The following is a 16055-nucleotide window of genomic DNA, read 5'->3' as shown; positions in this document are numbered from 1 at the left end:
ACAGAAAACATCCCCATACACCTCCCCAACTCACTCACTCACACACACATTTCAGACTGAACAATGTCTTTTGCGAGTACACATCTTTTTTCCCGCGCTTATGTGCTGATCCTCCTACTTCTATTGTTCATGAGTACTAGGGTTTTGGTTTCTGATTTCTTGTTCTTCTGGGTTGTGATTTGTAGCTCTTAGGTTTAATTCTGCCCTCGTGTTATTCTCTTATTCCCTAGTCAGTCATGTCTCGTGACCCTCCGGTCCCTGTACTGTGTTAGTATTGTCTCTGAGTTCAGTCTGTGGATTTCCTGTTTTACTTTGAAGGTCTTGTCTCATGTTAGTGTATTCTGCTTTACGTCCTTGTCTTGTCTAGCCCAATGAGTCCCAGGTGTGTGTCAACCTGTTCCTCGTTTCCTCATGTGCCTCCCAGTGTATTTTAGTCCCTGGCTGTGTCCCAATTAAGAGACCGCACGCTTGAAGTACACATTTTAAGTGTGATTACGTCACCGCCACGCGACGACGGCTGTCTGCATACTCCAAATGCGCCGTCGATTTCCCCAAATATCAAGCGTGGTCCGGTGTACGCTTCGTGTTCCCATATATCCCACAATTCATAGCGCGGCGGTGGGTGTGGATAATTTTGCTGCAAAATACGGCAGAAGGGAGCAGCCGAAGAGTTTTGGTTTTTTTTCCAAACTTTATTGAAATTATAAAGCGAACAGTCAGTCATTCCAGTTCAGTTTGTACAGTAGACATACAAGGCAAATAAGAGTAACAATATACAGTACAAAGAAATAAGAAGGATAAATAAATAAAGCGGAAAAAAGAAAAAAAAGGGGGGGATGTGACAAACTTCATAACAACTTTGTATTTGAAAGTTGTGACAGCTCATTCGTTAAACATTTCTGAATGAATTTCAATCAATGATAAACCTTTTTTATTGGAAGTTAATTTAAGAGAGTTTAAGTAATATTCAATTTCAATCAAAAACAAATTAAATGATGGGATTGAGTTTTGAAATTTACATTTATGTATGTGGAATTTCCCTAATAAGATGGAGCGGCCGAAGAGTGAACTGTCAAAAGTACTGAATATAACGTAACTTATTTATGTGCAAATGTTTAATAATTAAAGTCAGTCATATATCCACAAACACAACAAGCTGAAAGTCAGTGAATGCTGCCAAATATCACGGCACAAGCAGGATCCACTGCACTGTTAATGTTAGCTATGTTATATTGCTGCCTCTGTTCGGTGGTGTCGAGCAAAACGGACTTTAACGTGTGTTTGAACGAGCTGACGGTTCACTCATTAAGCTGAAAGAAAGATGCTTTAATCACAGGAATCACACATGTGTCGACTGTACCATCTGGGAACTGTTCTTGTTTAGCACTCGTAATAACACAAACACTAAATCCTCCTTCTCTTGTGCTGTTTTGTAGCAGTGTCTACACCTGAGACACCTGTCTGTCTGTCCTGCACTCTCTCTCTCTTTCTTTCTCTCTGATTGTGTAATAAAAGTATGAACATGTATTTATAAGTTACACTTGTGTTTGAATCCTGCAGCTTATCACACATTTGATTTCCATGTGTGACAACTGCAAGTGTCCAGAGTGAGGACAGACTGAGGGACCCACTGCTGCACATCACCTGTGAGGCTTTGCACCCCTGATGATCCACCAGGAAAAACTCAGCAGTGTGTGAGGAAGAGGAGGAGGAAGAGCCAGCAGCAGCTGACAGATGGAGAGAATAGACAGACTGTTCCCTGTTTGTGAAGGACTGCTAGAAAAGTTTAACATAACTAACTGTCTGTCCTGAATCAGTCTTATTAGGTAATGTTCAAATAATGTTATCATCCCAGTGTTTTCAGTGTGGGAGAAAGTACTCAGGGCCTTCAAGTTACACACTATGAAAGGGAGAAACAAGTTTAATATTCAGAAACCTAAAGTATGTATCAGCAGCAGAATGGACCTAAAAATAAATGTTTGTTTGAGTTCTGTGAAGCTTTGAGTATTTTGGATTAGTAGTACTGCTGTGTTTGTTGCATCATATTGCTGTAATTGTTTATATGCTTTATATATTCTGAGCTAAGTTGATCTATAGTGTTACATCATATTCTATAAGGATGTTATGTGTTTGTAGACTTTCAACCCAGTTTGACCCATTTAGCAGAAGCCAGCCTGTTTAAGGCTCTGATATATATATATATATATATATATATATATATATATATATATATATATATATATATATATATATATATATATAAACACCCAGCACGCCCCTGCGGGCGGTTTATCCTTCAAGCTCGGGTCCTCTACCAGAGGCCTGGGAGCTTGAGGGTCCTGCGCAGTATCTTAGCTGTTCCCAGGACTGCGCTCTTCTGGACAGAGATCTCCGATGTTGTTCCCGGGATCTGCTGGAGCCACTCGCCTATCTTGGGAGTCACCGCACCTAGTGCTCCGATTACCACGGGGACCACCGTTACCTTCACCCTCCACATCCTCTCGAGCTCTTCTCTGAGCCCTTGGTATTTCTCCAGCTTCTCGTGTTCCTTCTTCCTGATATTGCTGTCATTCGGAACCGCTACATCGATCACTACGGCCGTCTTCTTCTGTTTGTCTACCACCACTATGTCCGGTTGGTTAGCCACCACCATTTTGTCCGTCTGTATCTGGAAGTCCCACAGGATCTTAGCTCGGTCATTCTCCACCACCCTTGGGGGCATCTCCCATTTTGACCTCGGGACTTCCAGGTTATACTCCGCACAGATGTTCCTGTACACTATGCCGGCCACTTGGTTATGGCGTTCCATGTATGCCTTGCCTGCTAGCATCTTGCACCCTGCTGTTATGTGCTGGATTGTCTCTGGGGCATCTTTACACAGCCTGCACCTGGGGTCTTGCCTGGTGTGATAGACCCCAGCCTCTATGGATCTTGTGCTCAGAGCTTGTTCTTGTGCTGCCATGATTAGTGCCTCTGTGCTGTCTTTCAGTCCAGCTTTGTCCAGCCACTGGTAGGATTTCTGGATATCAGCCACCTCCTCTATCTGCCGGTGGTACATACCGTGCAGGGCTCTGTCCTTCCATGATGGTTCCTCGTCTCCCTCCTCTTTCTTGGGTTTCTGCTGCCTGAGGTATTCACTGAGCACTCGGTCAGTTGGGGCCATCTTCCCAATGTATTCTTGGATGTTCGTTGTCTCATCCTGGACTGTGGTGCTGACACTCACCAGTCCCCGGCCCCCTTCCTTCCGCTTAGCGTACAGCCTCAGGGTGCTGGACTTGGGGTGAAACCCTCCATGCATGGTAAGGAGCTTTCTTGTCTTTATGTCAGTGGCTTCTATCTCCTCCTTTGGCCAGCCTATTACCCCAGCAGGGTACCTGATCACGGGCAGGGCGTACGTGTTGATGGCCCGGATCTTGTTCTTACCATTCAGCTGACTCCTCAGGACTTGCCTGACCCTCTGCAGGTACTTGGTGGTTGCAGCTTTTCTAGCGGCCTCTTCATGGTTCCCATTCGCCTGCGGGATCCCCAAGTACTTGTAACTGTCCTCTATGTCTGCAATGTTGCCTTCTGGTAGTTCAATCCCCTCAGTTCTGACTACCTTCCCTCTCTTTGTTACCATCCGACTACACTTCTCCAGTCCGAACGACATTCCAATGTCATTGCTGTATAGCCTGGTAGTGTGGATCAGTGAATCGATGTCTCGTTCACTCTTGGCATACAGCTTGATGTCATCCATGTACAGGAGGTGGCTGACAACTGCTCCGTTCCGTAGTCGGTATCCGTAGCCAGTCTTGTTAATGATCTCACTGAGGGGGTTCAGGCCTATGCAGAACAGCAGTGGGGACAGAGCATCTCCTTGGTAGATCCCGCACTTGATGGTGACTTGTGCTATGGGCTTGGAGTTGGCCTCTAGTGTTGTACGCCACATCCCCATTGAGTTCCTGATGAAGGCTCTTAGGGTCCCATTGATCTTGTACAATTCTAGGCATTCCAGTATCCAGCTGTGGGGCATTGAGTCATAGGCCTTCTTGTAATCAATCCAGGCAGTGCACAGGTTGGTCAGTCTGGTCTTGCAGTCTCGGCTGATTGTTCTGTCTACCAGTAGCTGGTGTTTTGCGCCTCTGGTATTCTTGCCAATTCCTTTCTGTGTCCCGCTCATGTATTGACCCATGTGCCTGTTCATCTTAGCCGATATGATGCCTGACAGGAGCTTCCATGTAGTACTGAGGCAGGTTATTGGTCGGTAGTTGGAGGGGACCGGTCCCTTCTTGGGGTCCTTGGGGATCAGGACCGTCCGGCCTTCAGTTAGCCATTCTGGGTGTCTCTCGTTATCTCTCGTTAACTAGCAGCTGGTTCATTTGTGCTGCCAGACGCTCGTGGAGTGCAGTTAGCTTCTTCAGCCAGTAGGCGTGAACCATGTCGGGCCCTGGTGCTGTCCAACTCTTCATACTGGAGACCCTTTCTTGGATATCTGCCACTGTGATGGTTACTGGACCCTGTTCAGGGAGGTCGCTGTGGTCTGCCCTCAGATCCTCTAGCCACTGAGCATTGCCGTTATGGGTTGCATCCTTCTCCCATATGCTCTTCCAGTATTGCTCCGTCTCCAGCCTTGGTGGTGCTGTTCTCTTATTGTTCCCTTGCCACTGAGAGTACACCTTTGCTGGTTCTGTGGAGAACAGCTGGTTTATTCTCCTGCCTTCTATCTCTCTGGTGTACCTCCTCAAGCGGCTGGCCAAGGCTGTGAGTCTTTGCTTGGCAGTTTCCAAGGCCTCAGGTATGGACAGCTTGCTGTATTTCTTAGGCACCTTATTCGTCGCACCTTTCTGCAACTCCGTTAGTTGGCTAACCTCTCTCCGTGCTACTTTGATCTTGCCCTCTAGCCTCCTTCTCCATGGAGGGTATATATATATATATATATATATATATATATATATATATATATATATATATATAACATAACAGTTCTGTAACTGTAACTTTGGTCGTTGCTGTGCTTTTTTTGGAAGTCGAATTTCCCAGAGGAACCCACCCGAGGGATTAATAAAGTTCTATCTTATCTTATCTTATCTTATCTTATCTATTCTGTATGACTTAAAGCAGTTATGACATGGTCTGATTTTCTCACCTAATAAAGGAATATTTAATATATCAGTCTACTCTTCATTCTATCAGAAACAGTTTTCACAACTCGTACATTTTGTTTTTACACATATATGTAAACATTGACCCAAATTTAGTAATGCCAACATATTAAACGAACAATATTTGTCTCATATATATAATACATCTATCTATAAACAGTCAAAGATATTTGTCTTTGAGTGAAGATTTAAGGTGATAGGCAATTTAAATAAATGCAACTTGAATCTTTGACCCAGAGTTCAAGCTCACTGCTGTAATACAGTATATCCTGTAATATACAGTGGGGCAAAAAAGTATTTAGTCAGCCACCGATTGTGCAAGTTCCCCCACCTAAAATGATGACAGAGGTCAGTAATTTGCACCAGAGGTACACTTCAACTGTGAGAGACAGAATGTGAAAAAAAAAATCCATGAATTCACATGGTAGGATTTGTAAAGAATTTATTCGTAAATCAGGGTGGAAAATAAGTATTTGGTCAATAACAAAAATACAACTCAATACTTTGTAACATAACCTTTGTTGGCAATAACAGAGGTCAAACGTTTACTATAGGTCTTTACCAGGTTTGCACACACAGTAGCTGGTATTTTGGCCCATTCCTCCATGCAGATCTTCTCGAGACCAGTGATGTTTTGGGGCTGTCGCCGAGCAACACAGACTTTCAACTCCCGCCACAGATTTTCTATGGGGTTGAGGTCTGGAGACTGGCTAGGCCACTCCAGGACTTTCAAATGCTTCTTACGGAGCCACTCCTTTGTTGCCCGGGCGGTGTATTTTGGATCATTGTCATGTTGGAAGACCCAGCCTCGTTTCATCTTCAAAGTTCTCACTGATGGAAGGAGGTTTTGGCTCAAAATCTCACGATACATGGCCCCATTCATTCTGTCCTTAACACGGATCAGTCGTCCTGTCCCCTTGGCAGAAAAACAGCCCCATAGCATGATGTTTCCACCCCCATGCTTCACAGTAGGTATGGTGTTCTTGGGATGCAACTCAGTATTCTTCTTCCTCCAAACACGACGAGTTGAGTTTATACCAAAAAGTTCTACTTTGGTTTCATCTGACCACATGACATTCTCCCAATCCTCTGCTGTATCATCCATGTGCTCTCTGGCAAACTTCAGACGGGCCTGGACATGCACTGGCTTCAGCAGCGGAACACGTCTGGCACTGCGGGATTTGATTCCCTGCCGTTGTAGTGTGTTACTGATGGTGACCTTTGTTACTTTGGTCCCAGCTCTCTGCAGGTCATTCACCAGGTCCCCCCGTGTGGTTCTGGGATCTTTGCTCACCGTTCTCATGATCATTTTGACCCCACGTGATGAGATCTTGCGTGGAGCCCCAGATCGAGGGAGATTATCAGTGGTCTTGTATGTCTTCCATTTTCTGATGATTGCTCCCACAGTTGATTTTTTCACACCAAGCTGCTTGCCTATTGTAGATTCACTCTTCCCAGTCTGGTGCAGGTCTACAATACTTTTCCTGGTGTCCTTCGAAAGCTCTTTGGTCTTGGCCATGGCGGAGTTTGGAGTCTGACTGTTTGAGGCTGTGGACAGGTGTCTTTTAAACAGATGATGAGTTCAAACAGGTGCCATTCATACAGGTAACGAGTGGGGGACAGAAAAGCTTCTTACAGAAGACGTTACAGGTCTGTGAGAGCCAGAGATTTTCCTTGTTTGAGGTGACCAAATACTTATTTTCCACCCTGATTTACAAATAAATTCTTTACAAATCCTACCATGTGGATTCATGGATTTTTTTTTTTCACATTCTGTCTCTCACAGTTGAAGTGTACCTCTGGTGCAAATTACTGACCTCTGTCATCATTTTAGGTGGGGGAACTTGCACAATCGGTGGCTGACTAAATACTTTTTTGCCCCACTGTATATATATAGCCCAACAATCATGTTTTACAGTCCCGTGGTCTCAGTCTCAGATACTCAACTAATCAAAGTGATGTCATGACAAAAATGAATGACCAACAAAACATTTTTCTCCTTTATTTCTGTCACACAATGCTGTATGAAACATTTCTTGCGGTTAGTATCATGGTTGCTAGGCAACCTGAACAGCGCAACGAAGCGTATACCATCCCATTTCACAAGCCTCTCACTTTCGCACTTCTCGTACTTATAGTATGCACCGTACGTAGTACGCGTAGTGCGCGTACTTCAAGCGTGCAGACCCTGAATTGGCACACAGCCCCTGTCAGTTAGTTCTTCTTGTTGCGTCGTTTCTTGTGCATTTGGGTTCTAGCTTTCCAATCTAGGTTTCTGTTTGGTTAGCTTCAACTTCATGTTTTGCCTCTATGAGTCCTGCGTTTGGGTCAAATCCTGCCTGCCTGTACATGACATCAAGTTCCTGATGAGACAATGTATCATATCTTCACACAGACTAGACAGGTGTCTGTTATGTGAACCCATCTCTTTCCCATGCTTTTATGCCTATCCCCCCACGTGAATCACACCATCCAGACTAATCAATGTATCATCTTCACACAGACCATATATATAGCTTGGTGTTTGCCTTGCACTCCTTTTACTCTGAGCACAATGAGTAGGCGACTGACTGTCGAAGAGGTTCTGGTCCGGGTTTTGGACAAGAGGGTACTGAAATTGAAACAGAGATAGAGCAGAATGGAAGAAAACACAGATTTTGATCCAGACTTTGAGGACTCTGACCAATCAACAGATGGAGAGGGAGAGGCACCTGAAGAACAGGCACCTGAGGAGACATTCCAGTCCAAGAGTCGACACTTGCTCTGGTCTTCATCCTCCCAGGACAAAGGAAGTAGAGCGGGAGTGGAAAACATCATAAAGATGACGCCAGGACCAACACAGCATGCGATATCTCGTGTGGATGACTTCAAGTCTAGCTCCCAACTCTTTTTTACGGAGATGCATGACCCGTCCTCTGGTGAAATGACAAACAGGTACTATTTTGGTAAAACCTTAAACAATTTTCATCTAATTAGACAGTGTCTAATTAGACACCTAATTAGACTTTGTGTCTCATTTGGTGTCTAATTAGTGTCTAATTAGTGTCTAATTAGACACCTAATTAGACACAGTTTTCCCTTCAGTCATAAACATTTAGGACAGGTGGGTGGCGCGCCCACCACTTATGTACAATCCAGGCCCTGAGGTGACAGTTGATGATTGCCTGGTTCCTTTCAGCGGTCGCTGTTCCTTCAAGGTGTACTTTCCAAGAGAACCAGGGAAATGTGGTATAAAGATCTGGTGAGCGTGTGACGCCAGAAGCAGCTATGCCTGGAATATGCAGGTCTACACAGGGAAACCCAGTACTGGAAGGGCAGAAGGAAACCAGGGCATGTGTGTTGTGCTGGACGTGACAACCGGTCTCCAGGGGCGTAATATCACATGTGACAACTTCTTCACATCATATGCTCTTGGTCAGAAGCTGCTAAAAAGAAAGCTCACCATGGTAGGGACAGTGAGAAAGAACAAGCCTGAACTTCCCCCTGCACTGGTATCAGCCAGAGGAAGAGAGGCACTCTCATCAAAATTTGGTTTCACTGACACACAAACTCTTGTGTCAAATGTTCCAAAGAAGAATAGAAATGTCATCCTGCTGAGCAAGCTATACAAAGTTGTCCCTATCAGGACCACAGAGGACAGGAAGCCCCTTATGATCCAGGACTACAGCAAGAACAAAGGAGGCATTGACTGCCTTGATAAGGTAATGCAAAGTTGCATCCATTTTATTTTATTTTTATTTATGTGAATCATAGCACTTCATGCTGAGTTTGGTCTTTGGTTTTCCATTTATTTTCAGTGCATATTCGTGTTTTTTCATTGCCGTTATTTCATTTCTAATTCTATAAATTTATGTTAAACACTACTTTGAGACATTGTTCACAGTTAAAGAATGCTGAATATTAAATAATATAAAAATTTGGTCGTGAAAAATGGTTTTTGTGCTAATTTAAGACGACCAGTCAATTTTGACAGGGAACAATAAAGTAAGGGACGGGAAGTAAACTTTTTTTTCAAACCTTTGAACACATTCTCACTCACTAAAAAAACTTCGAACCATTGTTGCATAACTGGGGCGGATTTTAAACCTAACTTTAGCACAGGTGCTGCTTTTCCTTGCAGACAATGAAGACCATCCTGTGAACTGTTGCAAAGAATGATTGTGTCAAAAATAACATCAGTATGACGCATCGGGACACCAAAAGATTTCTAGTCTCATAATACATTTGATGACAGGGTATGTGTTTACTGGAAGAATATTTCTTTCTGTGCTATTCACCACACATCTTGACATGCCTCTGCATTGTGTCTGCAATGCTTTCACTCCTTTGTAAAAAAACAAAAACAAAATCATTGCACATGTATAGAGGGAGGAGTAGAACTAAGATCAAGAAAAAAAAGCAGGTGCATGTGGAGAGGTGAGGTTTTCATATGTCATGTCATTCTGTCAGGTAGAGGTCAGGTTTTTCCACACTAAACTGCCTCATCAATGTTTTTATAGACCTTGTTTTGTGCATTAGTGCACTGCCATGTTGGAACAGGAAGGGGCCATTCCCAAATTGTTTCCACAAAAAGCATGAAATGGTCCAAAATCTCTTGGTATGCCAAAGCATTAAGAGTTAATTCACTGGAACTAAGGGGTCGAGTGAAAGACAATGTGGGTAACTCTGGCCACACCATAAAAAAGGGCATTTAGAGCAGCTGAAATGAAAAGATTTCTCATACTTTGTTGTAGGAGAACTAAGCACAAAGGTAAAAAAAAAAAAAAAAAAAAAAAACGTGGTTCAAGTTAAATTGCGCGCCACCAATAAAGCTATGGTCACACAAGACCAGATTCCAGATTAAGAATTGCAAGAAAGTCTGGCTCCTTGCATGCAAAATATGAAAAATGTGACACCAATAGATACACATATATTTGTACTATAATTTGACTTTTAGACTTTAAAAATCCCCATCACTAAAGATATTGTTTTATACCTACACTGTTCTAGCTTGATAGCATAAAGCATGATAGTGTAGTATCACATCACAGTCACAGTGACATGCTAGTGGTGTAGTAGAATGTTATGTAGGAAGTTCTGTATGAAAGCAAGATGCCCAAGGGCTTAGCATGGTATTCTGTTGCGTTTAAGTGTGCGTGCTTACAGCAACACCTCAGAGGAGAGAACTTTTTAAATTAGTTAACTGACCTGCAACTTAACTTGTATCACTAGTGATCATTTTGGTGTCATATTTTGACTGCAGTAAGAGATCATTTAAAAGTTTAGGTTCTTCTTTTAGCAACTCTTAAAAAAATTAAAATGCAAAGCCTGTTGCTGTGATGTTCCACCCTGATCTTCATCTGCTGACAGTGCTAGTGTTGGTCTCAGAAACACAGCTAGAACACAGTGTTCTAGTTTGTCAAATGTAATAAGATGAGTAACTATAGTACAAATGCCCATCCGTGCATTTTTCTGGTCTTTGCTGTTTGTGTTTTTTTTGTTGTTGTTCTCTCTCTGGTGAGGTAGAAATACTACCTCACCAGGCTTTCACTATGCCTACAGGTTGTCAAGGTACTGAGGAGGACTAACCCCTGAAAAGCAGGTGGTGCTGAAAACACCTCCATGCTTTGAGGTTATGTGCTACAGAGCTGGTTGAGGTGTTTACAGACATTTTTAATTTGTCCCTCACCCAGTCAGCTGTACCAACATGCTTCAGGTCCACCGCCATAGTGCACCTCCCAAAGAAAAACAACATAACCGGTTTGAATGACTATTACCCCATCACACTCACTCCAACTGTAATGAAGTGTTTTGAGAGCATAGTCATGTCCATGTCCAAATGTGATAATTGCAAATACCTACTGTGTAATTTTCCCAGTCTTTCCAGTTTGGACATGTTTTCTTTTGTTTTTGTCTTGCTTTGTTACACCTACTCATTTCCGCTGCAGCATGAAATGCTGTTTCATTCAATGTGTTATTATTCTGAGTCAGTGCTTCTCATTACTTTTAACCTTTTGACGTCATTAAACATACCATTCAACAGATCAAAAATATGTCATTCTTGTAGAAGAAGTAAGCACAGAAGTAAGAGGTAAAAAGGTGTGAATCCATTTAAGGTCTTTCAACAAAGCAACACAGGAAATAATGTAACTGTAGTTTTAAAAAAAATATATAAACCAGTTCTTCTCTGGATGAAACCTGCATGCTCAACAAGCCCTAACACAGTCCTGATCAGTTTTAGGTTTTTTTTGTTTTTTACAGTAGTTTTCACTCCCAAAATGTACTGCTGCATGTCTGCCTCTCAGACATTTTTAGATGTGTTCCTTTGATAGTAGAAACTCCCTCATCAAGCTGACTGATTTCAAACCATTAATGTCTATTCCTGCGAGTAGAATATAAAGTCATTATTGAACACAGTGTTCTAGTTTGCCAAATGTAATAACACGAGTGACTATAGTACAAATACCCATCCGTGCATTTTCTGGTCTTTCCTGTTTTGTTTATTTGTTGTTGTTCTCTCTCTCTTTCTTTTCCATGTGCATGTTCTCACAAAGACTGCTGAACCCTGCGCTTAACTACAACCTTAAAAATCCTCTTTCGGTGTGTGATCTTGAATCAATACGTGTACTTGTTTAAACCGAGGAATTCGGAGATGATGGCTGTCAACACACAGCCAAAAAAGGTGTGCTACTACTTTGTGGGGGATGGAGCACGCAGGTGAATCATGCAAGGACATTTGTTTGCAGCTAAACTCCATGCCAGCTACAGAGCTAACTTGGCAGGGCATTTTTAAGGAGATTGTACAGTTGTAAATGTACCCATGGATATTGACCCTATTATATTATCTTCTAGGTTACTTGGGGGATTCTGTTGGTGTCCTGTAGTGTGATGAGAATATTAGGTAATACATTATAACACAGCTGTAACTAAGTGTATTTTCAATGTCATTTATATCGAATTTACATTGTGATTGTATTTAAAAGTATATTCACTAGAAAAAGTGGTTGACAAGTCAGGTTTTTACAGGGAAAAAAGAAATACTACCTCACCAGGCCTTCACTATACCTACAGGTTGTCAAAGTACAACAGTGGTGTAAAAGAGCTGCAAACCAAGTATGATACATTCTTGGTCCATCAAATATAGCTGAACAGCACAACAGCAACTGTGCTTTACTTATGGTTAACTTCTGCCACCTACAGTTTTTTATGAGCATTGCATGTGCATTTGGAGCAATGTAAATGTATTTACGTCAAAGAACGTAACTTAGAACTGCAGTAATGCAAAAGCCTTTGTGGACTGGACAGAAGAGAGGCAAATGGGATACCTGGGGGGGGGGGGTGAACCATATAAGAGAGTGAGTATGAGTGATCAACAATACAGTATCACACCCATTAAGTTTGCTCTTTAGCTAGACTTTAAGTCTAGCTGTAACAGGTCTAAAATTAAGATTTCGACTCACTTTCTATCCTCAGCCTTTGGATGTCAATATCTGTTGATCTGTTGTCACTATGTTTGAAATCTGCCAATATTTTCATTATAGCTTGCACTATTTCAACATGTGTTTAATAAAACTACTCATATAGTAACATATTTAATATACTGTGGTAACCAGGAAAAGGAAACAGCCAAGTTATCATTATCGTCACCAGTGAGTTGTAGAATTAGACTGCTGATTGAATAGAAGCACAAACATGACATCTAGTGGTGAACACAGTTACAGTGCATGACGCCATGTACTAAAAGGTCAATCGTCATTAGATTCCTCATGTTGTTTTTCTTACAAACACGCTGATCGTTTTTATTCTCTTGTACAAGTATGAAATATAGATATCTATATATCCTTTTTGTTTAGTTGGTTTCTGTTTTTTCAGTAGAGATGGTCACTGCCCTCCAAAGTTCTCTTTTTAAGATTGGAGAATAGTAGGTGGACAGATCCATTTTGACTTCTAACAGCATGCTTTCAAAATACAGAGGTAATCAAATAGAACTGGAGATAGAAAACTAAAACAATGATCAAAATGTGTTCTTAAGTGAAATACTGAGCGGTTAGTATTATTGTAGCCAGCATCCAGTTTCCCCTTTACCTGAAAGAAGGGCAAATCATAACATACCACTGTGCCACAATAAGCAAAAAAGGTAATGAGTGTTATTTGAATCATTTTAAATAAGTTAATCTCTTTTTTAAAAATTATTTTAAAAAATTAAGCAAATAAGCACAGAGTCAAAGATGTATTCAAGTAGCTTTATTTGTTAAAAACCAGAACAATTGACAAATAAGACTTCAAATTTCTTCTCCTTGAGCCGTCGATTCCAGGCTAGCTCATGAATGATGTGTAACAGACGATCTGAATGAAGGCACTCCATCTTAAGTCCAAGTATCATTCCCAACCAGTTCAAGTAAACAACCTCCTCTCAGCCTCTGTGGCAATCAATAACAGCTGAGTGTAGGATGTTTACATGAACTGAGTCTGAACAACTGAACACAAAACTACACTTTAAAGGAGCACAGTGTCTAAATCAGGTATGGATTTCAATGAATATTGAATAAAAAGGTTAACTTGGCAGTAGGGGGTAGCCAGCAGCCGCAAACATCAGACTGAAAGCTCTGTGGTGCAGACAGCTTCCAGTCGGGGATGTTTACAGCCCCAGACGACCAAGTGCATGTGGAGCCTTAAATGCAGATTATACAAACACTTTCCACCTACATTTGATCTGAAGATGCCAGCCCAGGTCCTTAATAGAGTTAAGGTCAGAAGGTTATAATGGCCACACTGTGGTTTTCCTTTTGAGCAACCAGGGAGCCTATAAAAGAAAAACCTTTCCATAGCATGTTAGGACATTGCCAAGTTGGGATCACAATACACCTATGAGGACATTTTGACACAATGAAGTGGGTCTAATCATCTCGCTACACAGTATTCCAGTTCAGATCCCTCTGCCTTATGCTTGGTGAGTTAGGTTGGTGTTTACCAATCATCTAGAACCCAATCCACCTGGACCATAGTAGCAAGGCTTTCACTGGTGGATCAAACAGTTTTAAAATTACAGATATCTGGTCTCTTGGAAACATGTTTTTATTTTGTTTATTAGAAGTCTGCTTTAAAAATATGGTTCATTTACTCCAAGCCCTTAAGCACTTTAGTATACATCCATGTTTGTGTGGAATACAGAATAGGCACCTACCATGCATGTCTTCTGGACAGACACAGGGAGCACATGTGTAACTCCACACAGTAAGGTGAAAAAGCAACAAAACTACACAATACACCCACCTTACCACCATTTCTCTATTTGACTCACACTTTCCCCAAGATTTTTATGAACCCTCTCCATTTTTCCAAAATTATATCCATGTTTTTCATGCCAGACACTGCACTTCTGCCACACTTTATCTTCTGAGAAATTGCACTCCCATTTTGCATGAGAAATGCAACTTGTTTAATTTAACTAGAGGTTATTTAATAACAAACACCTGGCAAACCAATTAGCAACCATGTCCAATTTAAAAGAGAATAAAAAACAAACAAACTCAGCTGTATCTGTTTAAATCCTACTGACATGTGACTGCATAATCATTTCAGCCATTAGACACAAAAGAAGAAGAAGAAGAAGAAGAAGAAGAAGCAGCAGCAGCATAATAATAATAATATTTGGAACACAGTTCACGCACTGGACCAGGAAGACATACTATGAAACTGTAGATGCTGTATGAAGCGAACGCTGACCAGATGTATACCCGTGTACAGTTTCGTGGCTCCTTAAAGAAAGGAAAAAAAGAGGAAAAATGAGGAGTAAAGTTAACATTTAATCTTTTCCGAAATACTTTAGTGCCAAGCATCCATAGAGCCTCGTGAATTAGCACAATGGTGCTCCTAGGAGAAAAACGACAACAAAACAAAACAACTTTGTCCCTCACTGTACTGCCTCAAAAGATTAACATGCCAGCCTGCTGTTTCACGCTGACTTGCGCCACAGGTTAAATTACATTAGCTACGAAACAGCTGTTTGGTGCCTTGTTATTTAGAAGCATATTGCGGTTTAACGCTACTGTAATGTCACTGAAGTAAACTTGCACTGCTGGTAAAGACTGTTGCAAGGCCAGCTACTGTGTCCTACCTAACTGAACATAGAAAAAGCTAACTTAAACAGCAAGATGACTGTTAGTAACAAACGTCAACTGCTTGTGAGGTAACCGGCATCTCTAGAGAACTGCTTAAAGTAACTTTGTGCTGCCAGGCGTCCTACCAGACTAAACAATATAATGTGGTAAGTGTTAGCACTAGCTAACCAACGACCTAGGCTACAGCTAGCTCGCTAGCTGCTGTTAGCTCGTCTGTGACCCTAACCTTGTGCCGTGTGACGTTCCCTTACCGGTATATAAAACGATTATCCCCGGACGAACGACACGACAGCATCCAGTGCAGGAAATTATTTTGTATTTTGAGTCAACCTGGTAATGTTCTGTGCTATTCTAGGAAGCCTGTTTAGTTTCCTTCCGTTTTCATTCACTTGTCTTTATTTTGACCTTTGGTTACTCGACACCAACATTGACGTCATTGTCATGGCAACACAGTCCCTCCTACCGCGAGCCCGGACAGACATACGGTAGTTACTTTTACGTTTTACGCTTGAAATATAGCCGTAATTAGCATCTCACTGTGAATGTAGTGTTTTTTGTTTCTAAAGAGTTGAACAGGCGCAAAGGAAGCTTAATTCCGGTTTGTTCGTGAGAAAAAGTAATGATAAAATAACAGAAAGACGAATATAACTAAAATCTGTTTAAACTGTTAAGTAAACATTCACAAATATGTTTAAACTACCAAAAGCAGAGTCATAGCAAAAAAGCCAGTTTGAATAATTGGATTATTTAGGCATCAGCAAAACTATTATTTTTGCAAGCCTGTGTTTTTTTTTAACTACTTTGTTTTTTGCAT

At 41.6% G+C, this 16055-nt stretch overlaps 1 long non-coding RNA gene across 1 annotated transcript; it reads right to left on the bottom strand.

The window, feature by feature from the left end:
• Positions 1-13349: 13349 nt before the first annotated feature.
• LOC146644262 (uncharacterized) lies at positions 13350-15624 on the bottom strand. Its single transcript, XR_014909332.1, has 2 exons — positions 15493-15624; positions 13350-14878 (listed from the first exon to the last, which is right to left on the bottom strand). It is a non-coding gene; the product is annotated as an uncharacterized LOC146644262 (long non-coding RNA).
• Between the last annotated feature and the right edge of the window lie 431 nt (positions 15625-16055).

Source organism: Rhamphochromis longiceps, linkage group LG22 (genome assembly GCF_057381845.1).
Source record: "Rhamphochromis longiceps isolate RC_006_pf linkage group LG22, R_longiceps_female_GT1.1, whole genome shotgun sequence".
Taxonomy (NCBI): Eukaryota; Metazoa; Chordata; class Actinopteri; order Cichliformes; family Cichlidae; genus Rhamphochromis; species Rhamphochromis longiceps.
The sequence above is the reverse complement of the archived record's forward strand: the minus strand, read 5'-3'. Positions and strand labels throughout refer to the sequence as shown.